Below are 23,648 nucleotides of genomic sequence, written 5' to 3' on the forward strand. Positions count from 1 at the left end.
TAGGATAGATGATAGGACATGATAGAGGATAGGATAGGATAGAGGATGGGATAGGATAGAGGATAGGATAGTATAGAGAATAGAATAGGATAGAGGATAGGATAGGACAGAGGATAGGATAGGACAGAGGATAGGATAGGATAGAGGAGAGGATAGGATAGAAGATAGGATAGGATAGAGTACAGGATAGTATAGAGGATAAGATAATATAGAGAATATAATAAGTTAGAGGATAGGACAGGATAGAGGATAGGATACTATAGAGGATAGGATAGTATAGAGAATAGAATAGGATAGAGGATAGGATAGGATTGAGGATAGGATAGGATAGATGATAGGATAGAGGATTGGATAGGGTAGAGGATAGGATACGATAGAGGATAGGATAGGATAGAGGGTAGGATAGAGAATTGGATGGGATAGAGGATACGATACGATAGAGGATAGGATAGGATAGAGGATGGGATAGGACAGAGGATAGGATAGGATAGAGGATTGAATAGGATAGAGGATAGGATAGGATTGAGGATAGGATAGGATAGATGATAGGATAGAGGATTGGATAGGATAGAGGATACGATACGATAGAGGATAGGATAGGATAGAGGGTAGGATAGAGAATTGAATAGGATTGAGGATATTATGGGATAGAGGATAGGATAGGATAGGATAGGATAGAGGATAGGATAGGATAGAGGATAGGATAGGATAGATGATAGGATAGAGGATTGGATAGGATAGAGGATACGATACGATAGTGGATAGGATAGGATAGAGGGTAGGATAGAGAATTGAATAGGATTGAGGATATTATAGGATAGAGGATAGGATAGGATAGGATAAGATAGAGGATAGGATAGGGTAGACGATAGGAGAAGATAGAGGATAGGATAGAATAGAGCACAGGATAGTATAGAGGATAAGATAATATAGAGAAGAGGATAGGATAGAGGATAGGACAGGATAGAGGATAGGACAGGATAGAGGATAGGATAGGATAGAGGATTGGATACGATAGAGGATACGATAGGATAGAGGATAAGATAGCATAGAGGGTAGGATAGAGAATTGGATGGGATAGAGGATAAGATACGATAGAGGATAGGATAGGATAGAGGGTAGGATATTGAATTGAATTGGATTGAGGATATTATAGGATAGAGGATAGGATAGGATAGGATAGGATAGAGGATAGGATAGGGTAGATGATAGGATAGAGGATTGGATAGGATTGAGGATATTATGGGATAGAGGATAGGATAGGAGAGGATAGGATAGAGGATAGGATAGAGGATAGGACAGGATAGAGGATAGGATAGGATAGAGGATAGGATAGGATAGAGGGTAGGATAGGATAGAGGATATGATAAGCTAGGATAGAGGATAGGATAGGATTGAGGATAGGATAGGATAGACGATAGGATAGGATTGAGGATAGCATAGGATTGAGGATAGGATAGGATAGAGAATAGGATAGGGTAGAGGATAGGATAGGATAGAGGATAGGATAGAGGATTGGATAGGATTGAGGATATTATGGGATAGAGGATAGGATAGGATAGGATAGGATAGAGGATAGGATAGGATTGAGTACAGGATAGTATAGAGGATAAGATAATATAGAGAATAGGATAGGATAGAGGATAGGATAGGATAGAGGATAGGATAGAGGATTGGATAGGATTGAGGACATGATAAGCTAGGATAGAGGATAGGATAGGATTGAGGATAGGATAGGATAGAGGATAGGATAGGATAGAGGATAGGATAGAGGATTGGATAGGATTGAGGATATTATGGGATAGAGAATAGGATAGGATAGGATAGGATAGAGGATAGGGTAGGATAGAGGATATGATAGGATAGAGGATAGGATAGGATAGAGGATAGGATAGGATACAGGATACGATAGGATATATGATACTATAGGATGGAGGATACGATATTATAGAGGATAGTATAGGATAGAGGATAATATAGGGTAGATGATAGGATAAGATAGAGGATAGGATAGAATAGAGTACAGGATAGTATTGAGGATAAGATAATATAGAGAATAGGATAGGATAGAGGATACGACAGGATAGAGGATAGGATAGGGTAGAGGATAGGGTAGGATAGAGGATAGGATAGGATTGAGGATAGGATAGGATAGATGATAGGATAGAGGTTTGGATAGGATAGAGGATACGATACGATAGAGGGTAGGATAGAGAATTGGATGGGATAGAGGATAGGATAGGATAGAGGATGGGATAGGACAGAGGATAGGATAGGATTGAGGATAGGATAGGATAGATGATAGGATAGAGGATTGGATAGGATAGAGGATACGATACGATAGAGGATAGGATAGGATAGAGGGTAGGATAGAGAATTGAATAGGATTGAGGATATTATGGGATAGAGGATAGGATAGGATAGGATAGGATAGAGGATAGGATAGGATAGAGGATAGGATAGGATAGATGATAGGATAGAGGATTGGATAGGATAGAGGATACGATACGATAGTGGATAGGATAGGATAGAGGGTAGGATAGAGAATTGAATAGGATTGAGGATATTATAGGATAGAGGATAGGATAGGATAGGATAAGATAGAGGATAGGATAGGGTAGACGATAGGAGAAGATAGAGGATAGGATAGAATAGAGCACAGGATAGTATAGAGGATAAGATAATATAGAGAAGAGGATAGGATAGAGGATAGGACAGGATAGAGGATAGGACAGGATAGAGGATAGGATAGGATAGAGGATTGGATACGATAGAGGATACGATAGGATAGAGGATAAGATAGCATAGAGGGTAGGATAGAGAATTGGATGGGATAGAGGATAAGATACGATAGAGGATAGGATAGGATAGAGGGTAGGATATTGAATTGAATTGGATTGAGGATATTATAGGATAGAGGATAGGATAGGATAGGATAGGATAGAGGATAGGATAGGGTAGATGATAGGATAGAGGATTGGATAGGATTGAGGATATTATGGGATAGAGGATAGGATAGGAGAGGATAGGATAGAGGATAGGATAGAGGATAGGACAGGATAGAGGATAGGATAGGATAGAGGATAGGATAGGATAGAGGGTAGGATAGGATAGAGGATATGATAAGCTAGGATAGAGGATAGGATAGGATTGAGGATAGGATAGGATAGACGATAGGATAGGATTGAGGATAGCATAGGATTGAGGATAGGATAGGATAGAGAATAGGATAGGGTAGAGGATAGGATAGGATAGAGGATAGGATAGAGGATTGGATAGGATTGAGGATATTATGGGATAGAGGATAGGATAGGATAGGATAGGATAGAGGATAGGATAGGATTGAGTACAGGATAGTATAGAGGATAAGATAATATAGAGAATAGGATAGGATAGAGGATAGGATAGGATAGAGGATAGGATAGAGGATTGGATAGGATTGAGGACATGATAAGCTAGGATAGAGGATAGGATAGGATTGAGGATAGGATAGGATAGAGGATAGGATAGGATAGAGGATAGGATAGAGGATTGGATAGGATTGAGGATATTATGGGATAGAGAATAGGATAGGATAGGATAGGATAGAGGATAGGGTAGGATAGAGGATATGATAGGATAGAGGATAGGATAGGATAGAGGATAGGATAGGATACAGGATACGATAGGATATATGATACTATAGGATGGAGGATACGATATTATAGAGGATAGTATAGGATAGAGGATAATATAGGGTAGATGATAGGATAAGATAGAGGATAGGATAGAATAGAGTACAGGATAGTATTGAGGATAAGATAATATAGAGAATAGGATAGGATAGAGGATACGACAGGATAGAGGATAGGATAGGGTAGAGGATAGGGTAGGATAGAGGATAGGATAGGATTGAGGATAGGATAGGATAGATGATAGGATAGAGGTTTGGATAGGATAGAGGATACGATACGATAGAGGGTAGGATAGAGAATTGGATGGGATAGAGGATAGGATAGGATAGAGGATGGGATAGGACAGAGGATAGGATAGGATATAGGATAGGATAGGATAGAGGATAGGATAGGATAGAGGATAGGATAGGATAGAGGATATGATAGGATAGAGGATATGATAGGCTAGGATAGGATTGAGGATAGGATAGGATAGAGTACAGGATAGTATAGAGGATAAGATAATATAGAGAATAGGATAGGATAGAGGAGAGGACAGGATGGAGGATAGGATAGGATAGAGTACAGGATAGTATAGAGGATAAGATAATATAGAGAAGAGGATAGGATAGAGGATACGACAGGATAGAGGATAGGATAGGGTAGAGGATAGGATAGGATAGAGGATAGGATAGAGGATTGGATAGGATTGAGGATATTATGGGATAGAGGATAGGATAGGAATGAGGATAGGATAGGATAGAGGATAGGATACGATAGAGGATAGGATAGGATAAAGGATACGATAGAGGATTGGATAGGATTGAGGATATTATGGGATAGAGGATAGGATAGGATAGGATAGGATAGAGGATAGGATAGGATAGAGGATATGATAGGATAGAGGATAGGATAGGATAGAGGATAGGATAGGATAGAGGATAGGATAGGATATATGATACTATAGGATGACGGATACGATATTATAGAGGATAGTATAGGATAGAGGATATAATAGGGTAGAGGATAGGACAGGATAGAGGATAGGATAGGATAGAGGATAGGATAGGATAGAGGATAGGATAGTATAGAGAATAGGATAGAGGATAGGATAGAGGATAGGATAGGATAGAGGATAAGATAGGATAGAGGATAGGATAGAGGATAGGATAGGATAGAGGATAAGATAGGATAGAGGATAGGATAGGATAGCGAATAGGATAGGATAGAGGATAGGATAGGATAGAGGATAGGATAGGATAGAGGATAATATGGGATAGAGGAAAGGATAGGATAGAGGATTTGATAGGATAGAGGATAGGATAGGATAGAGGAGAGGATAGGATAGGATAGGGGATAAGGTAGGATAGAGGATAGGATAGGATAGAGGATAGGATAGGATAGAGGATAGGATAGAGGATTGGATAGGATTGAGGATATTATGGGATAGAGGATAGGATAGGATAGAGGATAGGATAGGATAGAGGATAGGATAGGACAGAGGATAGGATAGGATTGAGGATAGGATAGGATAGAGGATAGGATAGGATTGAGTATAGCATAGGATTGAGGATAGGATAGGATAGAGGATAGGATAGAGGATTGGATAGGATTGAGGATATTATGGGATAGAGGATAGGATAGGATAGAGGATAGGATAGGATAGAGGATAGGATAGGACAGAGGATAGGATAGGATTGAGGATAGGATAGGATTGAGGATAGGATAGGATTGAGGATAGGATAGGATAGAGAATAGGATTGGATAGAGGATAGGATAGAGGATTTGATAGGATAGAGGATACGATACGATAGAGGATAGGATAGGATAGAGGGTAGGATAGGACAGAGAATAGGATAGAGGATTGGATAGGATTGAGGATAGGATAGGATTGAGGATAGGATAGGATAGAGAATAGGATTGGATAGAGGATAGGATAGGATAGATGGAAGAATAGGATTGAGGATAGGATAGGATACTATAGAGGATAGGATAGTATAGAGAATAGAATAGGATAGAGGATAGGATAGGATTGAGGATAGGATAGGATAGATGATAGGATAGAGGATTGGATAGGATAGAGGATAGGATACGATAGAGGATAGGATAGGATAGAGGGTAGGATAGAGAATTGGATGGGATAGAGGATACGATACGATAGAGGATAGGATAGGATAGAGGATGGGATAGGACAGAGGATAGGATAGGATAGAGGATTGAATAGGATAGAGGATAGGATAGGATTGAGGATAGGATAGGATAGATGATAGGATAGAGGATTGGATAGGATAGAGGATACGATACGATAGAGGATAGGATAGGATAGAGGATAGGATAGGATAGAGGATAGGATAGGTTAGAGGATAGGATAGGATAGAGGATAGGATAGGATAGAGGATAGGATAGGACAGAGGATAGGATAGGATTGAGGATAGGATAGGATTGAGGATAGGATAGGATTGAGGATAGGATAGGATAGAGAATAGGATTGGATAGAGGATAGGATAGAGGATTTGATAGGATAGAGGATACGATACGATAGAGGATAGGATAGGATAGAGGGTAGGATAGGACAGAGAATAGGATAGAGGATTGGATAGGATTGAGGATAGGATAGGATTGAGGATAGGATAGGATAGAGAATAGGATTGGATAGAGGATAGGATAGGATAGATGGAAGAATAGGATTGAGGATAGGATAGGATACTATAGAGGATAGGATAGTATAGAGAATAGAATAGGATAGAGGATAGGATAGGATTGAGGATAGGATAGGATAGATGATAGGATAGAGGATTGGATAGGATAGAGGATAGGATACGATAGAGGATAGGATAGGATAGAGGGTAGGATAGAGAATTGGATGGGATAGAGGATACGATACGATAGAGGATAGGATAGGATAGAGGATGGGATAGGACAGAGGATAGGATAGGATAGAGGATTGAATAGGATAGAGGATAGGATAGGATTGAGGATAGGATAGGATAGATGATAGGATAGAGGATTGGATAGGATAGAGGATACGATACGATAGAGGATAGGATAGGATAGAGGGTAGGATAGCGAATTGAATAGGATTGAGGATATTATGGGATAGAGGATAGGATAGGATAGGATAGGATAGAGGATAGGATAGGATAGAGGATAGGATAGGATAGAGGATAGGATAGGTTAGAGGATAGGATAGGATAGAGGATAGGATATTATAGAGGATAGGATAGGATATATGATATTATAGGATGGAGGATACGATATTATAGAGGATAGTATAGGATAGAGGGTAGGATAGGATATAGGGTAGGATAGAGAATTGGATAGGATAGAGGATACGATACGATAGAGGATAGGATAGGATAGAGGATAGGATAGGACAGAGGATAGGATAGGATAGAGGATAGGATAGGATAGGGGATAGGATAGGATAGAGGATAGAATAGGATAGGATAGAGGATAGGATAGGATATATGATATTATTGGATGGAGGATACGATATTATAGAGGATAGGATAGGGTAGAGGATAGGATAGAGGATATGATAAGCTAGGATAGAGGATAGGATAGGATTGAGGATAGGATAGAATAGAGGACAGGATAGTATAGAGGATAAGATAATATAGAGAATAGGATAGGATAGAGGATAGGACGAGATAGAGGATAGGATAGGATAGAGGATAGGATAGGATAGATGATAGGATAGAGGATTGGATAGGATAGAGGATACGATACGATAGAGGATAAGATAGGATAGAGGGTAGGATAGAGAATTGGATAAGGATAGAGTATACGATACGATAGAGGATAGGATAGGATAGAGGATGGGATAGGACAGAGGATAGGATAGGATAGAGGATAGAATAGGATAGAGGATAGGATAGGATTGAGGATAGGATAGGATAGATGATAGGATAGAGGATTGGATAGGATAGAGGATACGATACGATAGAGGATAGGATAGGATAGAGGGTAGGATAGAGAATTGAATAGGATTGAGGATAATATGGGATAGAGGATAGGATAAGATAGGATAGGATAGAGGATAAGATAGGATATATGATATTATAGGATGGAGGATACGATATTATAGAGGATAGGATAGGGTAGAGAATAGGATAAGATAGAGGATAGGATAGAATAGAGTACAGGATAGTATAGAGGATAAGATAATATAGAGAATAGGATAGGATAGATGATAGGACATGATAGAGGATAGGATAGGATAGAGGATGGGATAGGATAGAGGATAGGATAGTATAGAGAATAGAATAGGATAGAGGATAGGATAGGACAGAGGATAGGATAGGACAGAGGATAGGATAGGATAGAGGAGAGGATAGGATAGAAGATAGGATAGGATAGAGTACAGGATAGTATAGAGGATAAGATAATATAGAGAATATAATAAGTTAGAGGATAGGACAGGATAGAGGATAGGATACTATAGAGGATAGGATAGTATAGAGAATAGAATAGGATAGAGGATAGGATAGGATTGAGGATAGGATAGGATAGATGATAGGATAGAGGATTGGATAGGGTAGAGGATAGGATACGATAGAGGATAGGATAGGATAGAGGGTAGGATAGAGAATTGAATAGGATTGAGGATATTATGGGATAGAGGATAGGATAGGATAGGATAGGATAGAGGATAGGATAGGATAGAGGATAGGATAGGATAGATGATAGGATAGAGGATTGGATAGGATAGAGGATACGATACGATAGTGGATAGGATAGGATAGAGGGTAGGATAGAGAATTGAATAGGATTGAGGATATTATAGGATAGAGGATAGGATAGGATAGGATAAGATAGAGGATAGGATAGGGTAGACGATAGGAGAAGATAGAGGATAGGATAGAATAGAGCACAGGATAGTATAGAGGATAAGATAATATAGAGAAGAGGATAGGATAGAGGATAGGACAGGATAGAGGATAGGACAGGATAGAGGATAGGATAGGATAGAGGATTGGATACGATAGAGGATACGATAGGATAGAGGATAAGATAGCATAGAGGGTAGGATAGAGAATTGGATGGGATAGAGGATAAGATACGATAGAGGATAGGATAGGATAGAGGGTAGGATATTGAATTGAATTGGATTGAGGATATTATAGGATAGAGGATAGGATAGGATAGGATAGGATAGAGGATAGGATAGGGTAGATGATAGGATAAGATAGAGGATAGGATAGAATAGAGCACAGGATAGTATAGAGGATAAGATAATATAGAGAATAGGATAGGATAGAGGATAGGACAGGATAGAGGATAGGATAGGATAGAGGATAGGATAGGATAGAGGATAGGATAGGATATAGGATAGAATTGGATAGATGATAGGATAGAGGATTGGATAGGATAGAGGATACGATACGATAGAGGATAAGATAGGATAGAGGATGGGTTAGGACAGAGGATAGGATAGGATAGAGGATAGAATAGGATAGAGGATAGGATAGGATTGAGTATAGGATAGGATAGAGGATAGGATAGGATAGAGGGTAGGATAGAATAGAGCACAGGATAGTATAGAGGATAAGATAATATAGAGAATAGGATAGGATAGAGGATAGGACAGGATAGAGGATAGGATAGTATAGAGGATAAGATAATATAGAGAATAGGATAGGATAGATGATAGGACATGATAGAGGATAGGATAGGATAGAGGATGGGATAGGATAGAGGATAGGATAGTATAGAGAATAGAATAGGATAGAGGATAGGATAGGACAGAGGATAGGATAGGACAGAGGATAGGATAGGATAGAGGAGAGGATAGGATAGAAGATAGGATAGGATAGAGTACAGGATAGTATAGAGGATAAGATAATATAGAGAATATAATAGGTTAGAGGATAGGACAGGATAGAGGATAGGATACTATAGAGGATAGGATAGTATAGAGAATAGAATAGGATAGAGGATAGGATAGGATTGAGGATAGGATAGGATAGATGATAGGATAGAGGATTGGATAGGATAGAGGATAGGATACGATAGAGGATAGGATAGGATAGAGGGTAGGATAGAGAATTGGATGGGATAGAGGATACGATACGATAGAGGATAGGATAGGATAGAGGATGGGATAGGACAGAGGATAGGATAGGATAGAGGATTGAATAGGATAGAGGATAGGATAGGATTGAGGATAGGATAGGATAGATGATAGGATAGAGGATTGGATAGGATAGAGGATACGATACGATAGAGGATAGGATAGGATAGAGGGTAGGATAGAGAATTGAATAGGATTGAGGATATTATGGGATAGAGGATAGGATAGGATAGGATAGGATAGAGGATAGGATAGGATAGAGGATAGGATAGGATAGAGGATAGGATAGGTTAGAGGATAGGATAGGATAGAGGATAGGATATTATAGAGGATAGGATAGGATATATGATATTATAGGATGGAGGATACGATATTATAGAGGATAGTATAGGATAGAGGGTAGGATAGGATATAGGGTAGGATAGAGAATTGGATAGGATAGAGGATACGATACGATAGAGGATAGGATAGGATAGAGGATAGGATAGGACAGAGGATAGGATAGGATAGAGGATAGGATAGGATAGGGGATAGGATAGGATAGAGGATAGAATAGGATAGGATAGAGGATAGGATAGGATATATGATATTATTGGATGGAGGATACGATATTATAGAGGATAGGATAGGGTAGAGGATAGGATAAGATAGAGGATAGGATAGGGTAGAGGATAGGATAGAATAGAGTACAGGATAGTATAGAGGATAAGATAATATAGAGAATAGGATAGGATAGATGATAGGACATGATAGAGGATAGGATAGGATAGAGGATAGGATAGGATTGAGGATAGGATAGGATAGATGATAGGATAGAGGATTGGATAGGATAGAGGATACGATACGATAGAGGATAGGATAGGATAGAGGGTAGGATAGAGAATTGAATAGGATTGAGGATATTATAGGATAGAGGATAGGATAGGATAGGATAGGATAGAGGATAGGATAGGGTAGATGATAGGAGAAGATAGAGGATAGGATAGAATAGAGCACAGGATAGTATAGAGGATAAGATAATATAGAGAAGAGGATAGGATAGAGGATAGGACAGGATAGAGGATAGGACAGGATAGAGGATAGGATAGGATAGAGGATTGGATAGGATAGAGGATACGATAGGATAGAGGATAAGATAGCATAGAGGGTAGGATAGAGAATTGGATGGGATAGAGGATAAGATACGATAGAGGATAGGATAGGATAGAGGATGGGATAGGACAGAGGTTAGGATAGGATAGAGGATAGAATAGGATAGAGGATAGGATAGGATTGAGGATAGGATAGGATAGAGGATAGGATAGGATAGAGGATAGGATAGAGAATTGAATAGGATTGAGGATATTATGGGATAGAGGATAGGATAGGATAGGATAGGATAGAGGATAGGATATGGTAGAGGATAGGATATAATAGAGGATAGGATAGGATAGAGGATAGAATAGGATAGGATTGAGGATAGGATAGGATAGATGATAGGATAGAGGATTGGATAGAATAGAGGATACGATACGATAGAGGATAGGATAGGATAGAGGGTAGGATAGAGAATTGAATTGGATTGAGGATATTATAGGATAGAGGATAGGATAGGATAGGATAGGATAGAGGATAGGATGGGGTAGATGATAGGATAAGATAGAGGATAGGATAGAATAGAGCACAGGATAGTATAGAGGATAAGATAATATAGAGAATAGGATAGGATAGAGGATAGGACAGGATAGAGGATAGGATAGGATAGAGGATAGGATAGGATAGAGGATAGGATAGGATATAGGATAGAATAGGATAGATGATATGATAGAGGATTGGATAGGATAGAGGATACGATACGACAGAGGATAAGATAGGATAGAGGGTAGGATAGAGAATTGGATGGGATAGAGGATAAGATACGATAGAGGATAGGATAGGATAGAGGATGGGTTAGGACAGAGGATAGGATAGGATAGAGGATAGAATAGGATAGAGGATAGGATAGGATTGAGTATAGGATAGGATAGAGGATAGGATAGTATAGAGGATAAGATAATATAGAGAATAGGATAGGATAGAGGATAGGACAGGATAGAGGATAGGATAGGATAGATGATAGGATAGGATAGAGGATAGGATAGGATAGAGGATAGGATAGGATAGATGATAGGATAGAGAATTGGATGGGATAGAGGATACGATACGATAGAGGATAGGATAGGATGGAGAATGGGATAGGACAGAGGATAGGATAGGATAGAGGATAGGATAGGATAGAGGATAGGATAGGATAGAGGATAGGATAGGATAGAGGATAGGATAGGATAGAGGAAATGATAGGCTAGGATAGAGGATTGGATAGGATAGAGGATACCATACGATAGAGGATAGGCTAGGATAGAGGGTAGGATAGAGAATTGGATAGGATAGAGGATAGGATAGGATAGAGGATAGGATAGGATTGAGGATCGGATAGGATAGAGGATAGGATAGGATAGACGATAGGATAGAGAATATTATACGATGGAAGATATGATAGGATTGAGGATAGGATATGGTAGAGGATAGGATAAGATAGAGGATAGGATAGAATAGAGTACAGGATAGTATAGAGGATAAGATAATATAGAGAATAGGATAGGATAGAGGATAGAATAGGATAGAGGATAGGATAGGATTGAGGATAGGGTAGGATAGAGGATAGGATAGGATAGAGGATAGGATAGAGAATTGAATAGGATTGAGGATATTATGGGATAGAGGATAGGATAGGATAGGATAGGATAGAGGATAGGATATGGTAGAGGATAGGATATAATAGAGGATAGGATAGGATAGAGGATAGAATAGGATAGGATTGAGGATAGGATAGGATAGATGATAGGATAGAGGATTGGATAGAATAGAGGATACGATACGATAGAGGATAGGATAGGATAGAGGGTAGGATAGAGAATTGAATTGGATTGAGGATATTATAGGATAGAGGATAGGATAGGATAGAGGATAGGATAGGGTAGATGATAGGATAAGATAGAGGATAGGATAGAATAGAGCACAGGATAGTATAGAGGATAAGATAATATAGAGAATAGGATAGGATAGAGGATAGGACAGGATAGAGGATAGGATAGGATAGAGGATAGGATAGGATAGAGGATAGGATAGGATATAGGATAGAATAGGATAGATGATAGGATAGAGGATTGGATAGGATAGAGGATACGATACGATAGAGGATAAGATAGGATAGAGGGTAGGATAGATAATTGGATGGGATAGAGGATAAGATACGATAGAGGATAGGATAGGATAGAGGATGGGTTAGGACAGAGGATAGGATAGGATAGAGGATAGAATAGGATAGAGGATAGGATAGGATTGAGTATAGGATAGGATAGAGGATAGGATAGGATAGAGGATAGGATATAATAGAGAATAGGATAGGATAGAGGATAGAATAGGATAGGATTGAGGATGGGATAGGATAGATGATAGGATAGAGGATTGGATAGGATAGAGGATACGATACGATAGAGGATAGGATAGGATAGAGGGTAGGATAGAGAATTGAATAGGATTGAGGATATTATAGGATAGAGGATATTATAGGATAGAGGATAGGATAGGATAGGATAGGATAGAGGATAGGATAGGCTAGATGATAGGATAAAATAGAGGATAGGATAGAATAGAGCACAGGATAGTATAGAGGATAAGATAATATAGAGAATAGGATAGGATAGAGGATAGGACAGGATAGAGGATAGGATAGGATAGAGGATAGGATAGGATAGAGGATAGGATAGGATATAGGATAGAATAGGATAGATGATAGGATAGAGGATTGGATAGGATAGAGGATACGATACGATAGAGGATAAGATAATATAGAGGGTAGGATAGAGAATTGGATGGGATAGAGGATAAGATACGATAGAGGATAGGATAGGATAGAGGGTAGGATAGAGAATTGAATAGGATTGAGGATATTATGGGATAGAGGATAGGATAGGATAGGATAGGACAGAGGAGAGGATAGGATAGAGGATAGGGTAGAATAGAGGATAGGATAGGATAGAGGATAGGATAGGATAGAGGATAGGATAGGATAGAGGATAGGATAGGATAGAGGATAGGATAGGATAGAGGATAGGATATAATAGAGGATAGGATAGGATAGAGGATAGAATAGGATAGGATTGAGGATAGGATAGGATAGAGGATAGAATAGGATAGGATTGAGGATAGGATAGGATAGATCATAGGATAGAGGATTGGATAGGATAGAGGATACGATACGATAGAGGATAGGATAGGATAGAGGGTAGGATAGAGAATTGAATAGGAGTGAGGATATTATGGGATAGAGGATAGGATAGGATAGGATAGGATAGAGGATAGGATAGGATAGAGGATATTATAGGATAGAGGATAGGATAGGATAGGATAGGATAGAGGATAGGATAGGCTAGATGATAGGATAAAATAGAGGATAGGATAGAATAGAGCACAGGATAGTATAGAGGATAAGATAATATAGAGAATAGGATAGGATAGAGGATAGGACAGGATAGAGGATAGGATAGGATAGAGGATAGGATAGGATAGAGGATAGGATAGGATATAGGATAGAATAGGATAGATGATAGGATAGAGGATTGGATAGGATAGAGGATACGATACGATAGAGGATAAGATAATATAGAGGGTAGGATAGAGAATTGGATGGGATAGAGGATAAGATACGATAGAGGATAGGATAGGATAGAGGGTAGGATAGAGAATTGAATAGGATTGAGGATATTATGGGATAGAGGATAGGATAGGATAGGATAGGACAGAGGAGAGGATAGGATAGAGGATAGGGTAGAATAGAGGATAGGATAGGATAGAGGATAGGATAGGATAGAGGATAGGATAGGATAGAGGATAGGATAGGATAGAGGATAGGATAGGATAGAGGATAGGATATAATAGAGGATAGGATAGGATAGAGGATAGAATAGGATAGGATTGAGGATAGGATAGGATAGAGGATAGAATAGGATAGGATTGAGGATAGGATAGGATAGATCATAGGATAGAGGATTGGATAGGATAGAGGATACGATACGATAGAGGATAGGATAGGATAGAGGGTAGGATAGAGAATTGAATAGGAGTGAGGATATTATGGGATAGAGGATAGGATAGGATAGGATAGGATAGAGGATAGGATAGGATAGAGGATAGGATAGGATAGGATAGAGGATAGGATAGGATATATGATATTATAGGATGGAGGATACGATATTATAGAGGATAGGATAGGAGAGTGGATAGGATAGAGGATATCATAGGATAGAGGATAGGATAGGATAGAGGATAGGATAGGATAGGATAGAGAATAGGATATGATAGAGGATAGGATAGGGTAGAGGATAGGATAAGATAGAGGATAGGGTAGGATAGATGATAGGATAGAGGATTGGATAGGATAGAGGATACCATACGATAGAGGATAGGCTAGGATAGAGGGTAGGATAGAGGATTGGATAGGATAGAGGATAGGATAGGATAGAGGATAGGATAGGATTGAGGATCGGATAGGATAGAGGATAGGATAGGATAGACGATAGGATAGAGGATATTATACGATGGAGGATAGGATAGGATTGAGGATAGGATATGGTAGAGGATAGGATAAGATAGAGGATAGGATAGAATAGAGTACAGGATAGTATAGAGAATAAGATAATATAGAGAATAGGATAGGATAGAGGATAGGACAGGATAGAGGATAGGATAGGATAGAGGATAGGATAGGATAGAGGATAGGATAGGATAGAGGATAGGATAGGATATATGATATTATAGGATGGAGGATACGATATTATAGAGGATAGGATAGGATAGACGATAGGATAGGGGATTGGATAGGATAGAGGATATCATAGGATAGAGGATAGGATAGGATAGAGGATAGGATAGGACAGAGGATAGGATAGGATAGAGAATAGGATAGGATAGAGGATAGGATAGTTTAGAGGATAGGATAAGATAGAGGATAGGGTAGGATAGATGATAGGATAGAGGATGGGATAGGATAGACGATAGGATAGAGGATATTATACGATGGAGGATAGGATAGGATTGAGGATAATATAGGATAGAGGATAGGATAGGATAGAGGATAGGATAGGATAGAGGATAGGATAGGATAGAGGATAGGATAGGATATACGATATTATAGGATGGAGGATACGATATTATAGAGGATAGTATAGGATAGAGGGTAGGATAGGATATAGGGTAGGATAGAGAATTGGACAGGATAGAGGATACGATACGATAGAGGATAGGATAGGATAGAGGATAGGATAGGACAGAGGATAGGATAGGATAGAGGATAGGATTGGATAGAGGATATGATAGGATAGAGGATAGGATAGGATTGAGGATATCATAGGATTGAGGATAGGGTAGGATAGAGAATAGGATAGGATAGAGGATAGGATAGGATAGAGGATAGGATAGAGTATACGATACGATAGAGGATAGGATAGGATAAGGAATAGGATAGGATAGAGGGAATGATAGGATAGAGTATAGGATAGGATTGAGGATAGGACAGGATAGAGGATAGGATAGGATAGGGTAGAGGATAGGATAGGATTGAGGATAGGATAGTATAGAGAATAGAATAGGATAGAGGATAGGATAGGATTGAGGATAGGATAGGATAGAGGATAGGATAGAGGATTGGATAGGATTGAGGATACGATACGATAGAGGATAGGATAGGATAGAGGGTAGGATAGAGAATTGGATGGGATAGAGGATACGATACGATAGAGGAGAGGATAGGATAGAGGATGGGATAGGACAGAGGATAGGATAGGATAGAGGATAGAATAGGATAGAGGATAGGATAGGATTGAGGATAAGATAGGATAGATGATAGGATAGAGGATTGGATAGGATAGAGGATACGATACGATAGAGGATAGGATAGGATAGAGGGTAGGATAGAGAATTGAATAGGATTGAGGATATTATGGGATAGAGGATAGGATAGAGGGTAGGATAGGATATAGGGTAGGATAGAGAATTGGACAGGATAGAGGATACGATACGATAGAGGATAGGATAGGATAGAGGATAGGATAGGATAGAGGATAGAATAGGATAGAGGATAGGATAGGATTGAGGATAGGATAGGATAGATGATAGGATAGAGGATTGGATAGGATAGAGGATACGATACGATAGAGGATAAGATAGGATAGAGGGTAGGATAGAGAATTGGATAAGGATAGAGGATACGATACGATAGAGGATAGAATAGGATAGAGGATGGGATAGGACAGAGGATAGGATAGGATAGAGGATAGAATAGGATAGAGGATAGGATAGGATTGAGGATAGGATAGGATAGATGATAGGATAGATGATTGGATAGGATAGAGGATACGATACGATAGAGGATAAGATAGGATAGAGGGTAGGATAGAGAATTGGATGGGATAGAGGATACGATACGATATAGGATAGTATAGGATAGAGGATGGGATAGGACAGAGGATAGGATAGGATAGAGGATAGAATAGGATAGAGGATAGGATAGGATTGAGGATAGGATAGGATAGAGGATAGGATAGGATAGAGGATAGGATAGGATAGAGGATAGGATAGGATAGAGGATAGGATAGGATTGAGGATAGCATAGGATTGAGGATAGGGTAGGATAGAGAATAGGATAGGATAGAGGATAGGATAGGATAGAGGGTAGGATAGAGTATACGATACGATAGAGGATAGGATAGGATAAGGAATAGGATAGGATAGAGGGAATGATAGGATAGAGTATAGGATAGGATTGAGGATAGGACAGGATAGAGGATAGGATAGGATAGGGTAGAGGATAGGATAGGATTGAGGATAGGATAGTATAGAGAATAGAATAGGATAGAGGATAGGATAGGATAGAGGATAGGATAGGATAGATGATAGGATAGAGGATTGGATAGGATAGAGGATACGATACGATAGAGGATAAGATAGGATAGAGGGTAGGATAGAGAATTGGATAAGGATAGAGGATACGATACGATAGAGGATAGGATAGGATAGAGGATGAGATAGGACAGAGGATAGGATAGGATAGAGGATAGAATAGGATAGAGGATAGGATAGGATTGAGGATAGGATAGGATAGATGATAGGATAGATGATTGGATAGGATAGAGGATACGATACGATAGAGGATAAGATAGGATAGAGGGCAGGATAGAGAATTGGATGGGATAGAGGAAACGATACGATAGAGGATAGGATAGGATAGAGGATGGGATAGGACAGAGGATAGGATAGGATAGAGGATAGAATAGGATAGAGGATAGGATAGGATTGAGGATAGGATAGGATAGAGGATAGGATAGGATAGAGGATAGGATAGGATAGAGGATAGGATAGGATAGAGGATAGGATAGGATATACGATATTATAGGATGGAGGATACGATATTATAGAGGATAGTATAGGATAGAGGGTAGGATAGGATATAGGGTAGGATAGAGAATTGGACAGGATAGAGGATACGATACGATAGAGGATAGGATAGGATAGAGGATAGGATAGGACAGAGGATAGGATAGGATAGAGGATAGGATTGGACAGAGGATATGATAGGATAGAGGATAGGATAGGATTGAGGATAGCATAGGATTGAGGATAGGGTAGGATAGAGAATAGGATAGGATAGAGGATAGGATAGGATAGAGGATAGGATAGAGTATACGATACGATAGAGGATAGGATAGGATAAGGAATAGGATAGGATAGAGGGAATGATAGGATAGAGTATAGGATAGGATTGAGGATAGGACAGGATAGAGGATAGGATAGGATAGGGTAGAGGATAGGATAGGATTGAGGATAGGATAGTATAGAGAATAGAATAGGATAGAGGATAGGATAGGATTGAGGATAGGATAGGATAGAGGATAGGATAGAGGATTGGATAGGATTGAGGATACGATACGATAGAGGATAGGATAGGATAGAGGGTAGGATAGAGAATTGGATGGGATAGAGGATACGATACGATAGAGGAGAGGATAGGATAGAGGATGGGATAGGACAGAGGATAGGATAGGATAGAGGATAGAATAGGATAGAGGATAGGATAGGATTGAGGATAAGATAGGATAGATGATAGGATAGAGGATTGGATAGGATAGAGGATACGATACGATAGAGGATAGGATAGGATAGAGGGTAGGATAGAGAATTGAATAGGATTGAGGATATTATGGGATAGAGGATAGGATAGTGGGTAGGATAGGATATAGGGTAGGATAGAGAATTGGACAGGATAGAGGATACGATACGATAGAGGATAGGATAGGATAGAGGATAGGATAGGATAGAGGATAGAATAGGATAGAGGATAGGATAGGATTGAGGATAGGATAGGATAGATGATAGGATAGAGGATTGGATAGGATAGAGGATACGATACGATAGAGGTTAAGATAGGATAGAGGGTAGGATAGAGAATTGGATAAGGATAGAGGATACGATACGATAGAGGATAGAATAGGATAGAGGATGGGATAGGACAGAGGATAGGATAGGATAGAGGATAGAATAGGATAGAGGATAGGATAGGATTGAGGATAGGATAGGATAGATGATAGGATAGATGATTGGATAGGATAGAGGATACGATACGATAGAGGATAAGATAGGATAGAGGGTAGGATAGAGAATTGGATGGGATAGAGGATACGATACGATATAGGATAGTATAGGATAGAGGATGGGATAGGACAGAGGATAGGATAGGATAGAGGATAGAATAGGATAGAGGATAGGATAGGATTGAGGATAGGATAGGATAGAGGATAGGATAGGATAGGGTAGAGGATAGGATAGGATTGAGGATAGGATAGTATAGAGAATAGAATAGGATAGAGGATAGGATAGGATTGAGGATAGGATAGGATAGAGGATAGGATAGAGGATTGGATAGGATAGAGGATACGATACGATAGAGGATAGGATAGGATAGAGGATAGGATAGGACAGAGGATAGGATAGGATAGAGGATAGGATTGGATAGAGGATATGATAGGATAGAGGATAGGATAGGATTGAGGATAGCATAGGATTGAGGATAGGGTAGGATAGAGAATAGGATAGGATAGAGGATAGGATAGGATAGAGGATAGGATAGAGTATACGATACAATAGAGGATAGGATAGGATAAGGAATAGGATAGGATAGAGGGAATGATAGGATAGAGTATAGGATAGGATTGAGGATAGGACAGGATAGAGGATAGGATAGGATAGGGTAGAGGATAGGATAGGATTGAGGATAGGATAGTATAGAGAATAGAATAGGATAGAGGATAGGATAGGATTGAGGATAGGATAGGATATATGATAGGATAGAGGATTGGATAGGATAGAGGATACGATACGATAGAGTATAGGATAGGATTGAGGATAGGACAGGATAGATGATAGGATAGGGTAGAGGATAGGATAGGATTGAGGATAGGATAGTAAACAGAATAGAATAGGATAGGGGATAGGATAGGATTGAGGATAGGATAGGATAGATGATAGGATAGAGGATTGGATAGGATAGAGGATACGATACGATAGAGGATAGGATAGGATAGAGGGTAGGATAGAGAATTGGATGGGATAGAGGATACGATACGATAGAGGATAGGATAGGATAGAGGATGGGATAGGACAGAGGATAGGATAGGATAGAGGATAGGATAGGAAAGAGGATATGATAGCCTAGGATAGAGGATAGGATAGCATTGAGGATAGGATAGGATAGAGGATAGGGTAGGATATAGGGTAGGATAGAGAATTGGACAGGATAGAGGATACGATACGATAGAGGATAGGATAGGATAGAGGATAGGATAGGGCAGAGGATAGGATAGGATAGAGGATAGGATAGGATAAGGAATAGGATAGGATAGAGGAAATGATAGGATAGAGTATAGGATAGGATTGAGGATAGGACAGGATAGAGGATAGGATAGGGTAGAGGATAGGATAGGATTGAGGATAGGATATTATAGAGAATAGAATAGGATAGAGGATAGGATAGGATTGAGGATAGGATAGGATAGATGATAGGATAGAGGATTGGATAGGATAGAGGATACGATACGATAGAGTATAGGATAGGATTGAGGATAGGACAGGATAGATGATAGGATAGGGTAGAGGATAGGATAGGATTGAGGATAGGATAGTATAGAGAATAGAATAGGATAGGGGATAGGATAGGATAGATGATAGGATAGAGGATTGGATAGGATAGAGGATACGATACGATAGAGGATAAGATAGGATAGAGGGTAGGATAGAGAATTGGATAAGGATAGAGGATACGATACGATAGAGGATAGGATAGGATAGAGGATGGGATGGGATAGAGGATACGATACGATAGAGGATAGGATAGGATAGAGGATGGGATAGGACAGAGGATAGGATAGGATAGAGGATAGAATAGGATAGAGGATATGATAGCCTAGGATAGAGGATAGGATAGCATTGAGGATAGGATAGGATAGAGATTAGAATAGGATAGGGGATAGCATAGGATAGATGATAGGATAGAGGATTGGATAGGATAGAGGATACGATACGATAGAGGATAAGATAGGATAGAGGGTAGGATAGAGAATTGGATAAGGATAGAGGATACGATACGATAGAGGATAGGATAGGATAGAGGATGGGATAGGACAGAGGATAGGATACGATAGAGGATAGAATAGGATAGAGGATATGATAGCCTAGGATAGAGGATAGGATAGCATTGAGGATAGGATAGGATAGAGGATAGGATAGGATTGAGGATAGGATAGGATAGAGGATAGGATAGGATTGAGGATAGGATAGGATAGAGAGTAGGATAGCGTAGAGGATAGGATAGGATAGGATAGAGGATAGGAGAGGATAGAGGATAGGATAGGATATATGATACTATAGAATGGAGGATACGATATTATAGAGGATAGTATACTATAGAGGATAGGATAGGGTAGAGGATAGGATAAGATAGAGGATAGGATAGAATAGAGTACAGGATAGTATAGTGGATAAGATAATATAGAGAATAGGATAGGATAGAGGATAGGACAGGATAGAGGATAGGATAGGATAGAGGATAGGATAGGATAGATGATAGGATAGAGGATTGGATAGGATAGAGGATACGATACGATAGAGGATAAGATAGGATAGAGGGTAGGATAGATAATTGGATAAGGATAGAGGATACGATACGATAGAGGATAGGATAGGATAGAGGAAGGGATAGGACAGAGGATAGGATGGGATAGAGGATAGAATAGGATAGAGGATAGGATAGGATTGAGGATAGGATAGGATAGATGATAGGATAGATGATTGGATAGGATAGAGGATACGATACGATAGAGGATAAGATAGGATAGAGGGTAGGATAGAGAATTGGATGGGATAGAGGATACGATACGATAGAGGATAGGATAGGATAGAGGATGGGATAGGACAGAGGATAGGATAGGATAGAGGATAGAATAGGATAGAGGATAGGATAGGATTGAGGATAGGATAGGATAGAGGATAGGATAGGATAGAGGATAGGATAGGATAGAGGATAGGATAGGATAGACGATAGGATAGGATATACGATATTATAGGATGGAGGATACGATATTATAGAGGATAGTATAGGATAGAGGGTAGGATAGGATATAGGGTAGGATAGAGAATTGGACAGGATAGAGGATACGATACGATAGAGGATAGGATAGGATAGAGGATAGGATAGGACAGAGGATAGGATAGGATAGAGGATAGGATTGGATAGAGGATATGATAGGATAGAGGATAGGATAGGATTGAGGATAGCATAGGATTGAGGATAGGGTAGGATAGAGAATAGGATAGGATAGAGGATAGGATAGGATAGAGGATAGGATAGAGGATACGATACGATAGAGGATAGGATAGGATAAGGAATAGGATAGGATAGAGGAAATGATAGGATAGAGTATAGGATAGGATTGAGGATAAGACAGGATAGAGGATAGGTTAGGGTAGAGGATAGGATATAATGGAGGATAGGATAGTATAGAGAATAGAATAGGATAGAGGATAGGATAGGATTGAGGATAGGATAGGATAGAGGATAGGATAGAGGATTGGATAGGATTGAGGATACGATACGATAGAGGATAGGATAGGATAGAGGGTAGGATAGAGAATTGGATGGGATAGAGGATACGATACGATAGAGGAGAGGATAGGATAGAGGATGGGATAGGACAGAGGATAGGATAGGATAGAGGATAGAATAGGATAGAGGATAGGATAGGATTCAGGATAGGATAGGATAGATGATAGGATAGAGAATTGGATGGGATAGAGGATACGATACGATAGAGGATAGGATAGGATAGAGGATAGGATTGGATAGAGGATATGATAGGATAGAGGATAGGATAGGATTGAGGATAGCATAGGATTGAGGATAGGGTAGGATAGAGAATAGGATAGGATAGAGGATAGGATAGGATAGAGGATAGGATAGAGGATACGATACGATAGAGGATAGGATAGGATAAGGAATAGGATAGGATAGAGGAAATGATAGGATAGAGTATAGGATAGGATTGAGGATAGGACAGGATAGAGGATAGGATAGGATAGAGGATACGATACGATAGAGGATAGGATAGGATAGAGGGTAGGATAGAGAATTGAATAGGATTGAGGATATTATGGGATAGAGGATAGGATAGGAGAGGATAGGATAGAGGAGAGGATAGGATAGAGGATAGGATAGGATAGAGGATAGGATACGATAGACGATAGGGTAGGATAGAGGATAGGATAGGATAGAGGATAGGATAGGATAGAGGATAGGA

Source organism: Halictus rubicundus, unplaced genomic scaffold, assembly GCF_050948215.1.
Source record: "Halictus rubicundus isolate RS-2024b unplaced genomic scaffold, iyHalRubi1_principal scaffold0019, whole genome shotgun sequence".
Taxonomy (NCBI): Eukaryota; Metazoa; Arthropoda; class Insecta; order Hymenoptera; family Halictidae; genus Halictus; species Halictus rubicundus.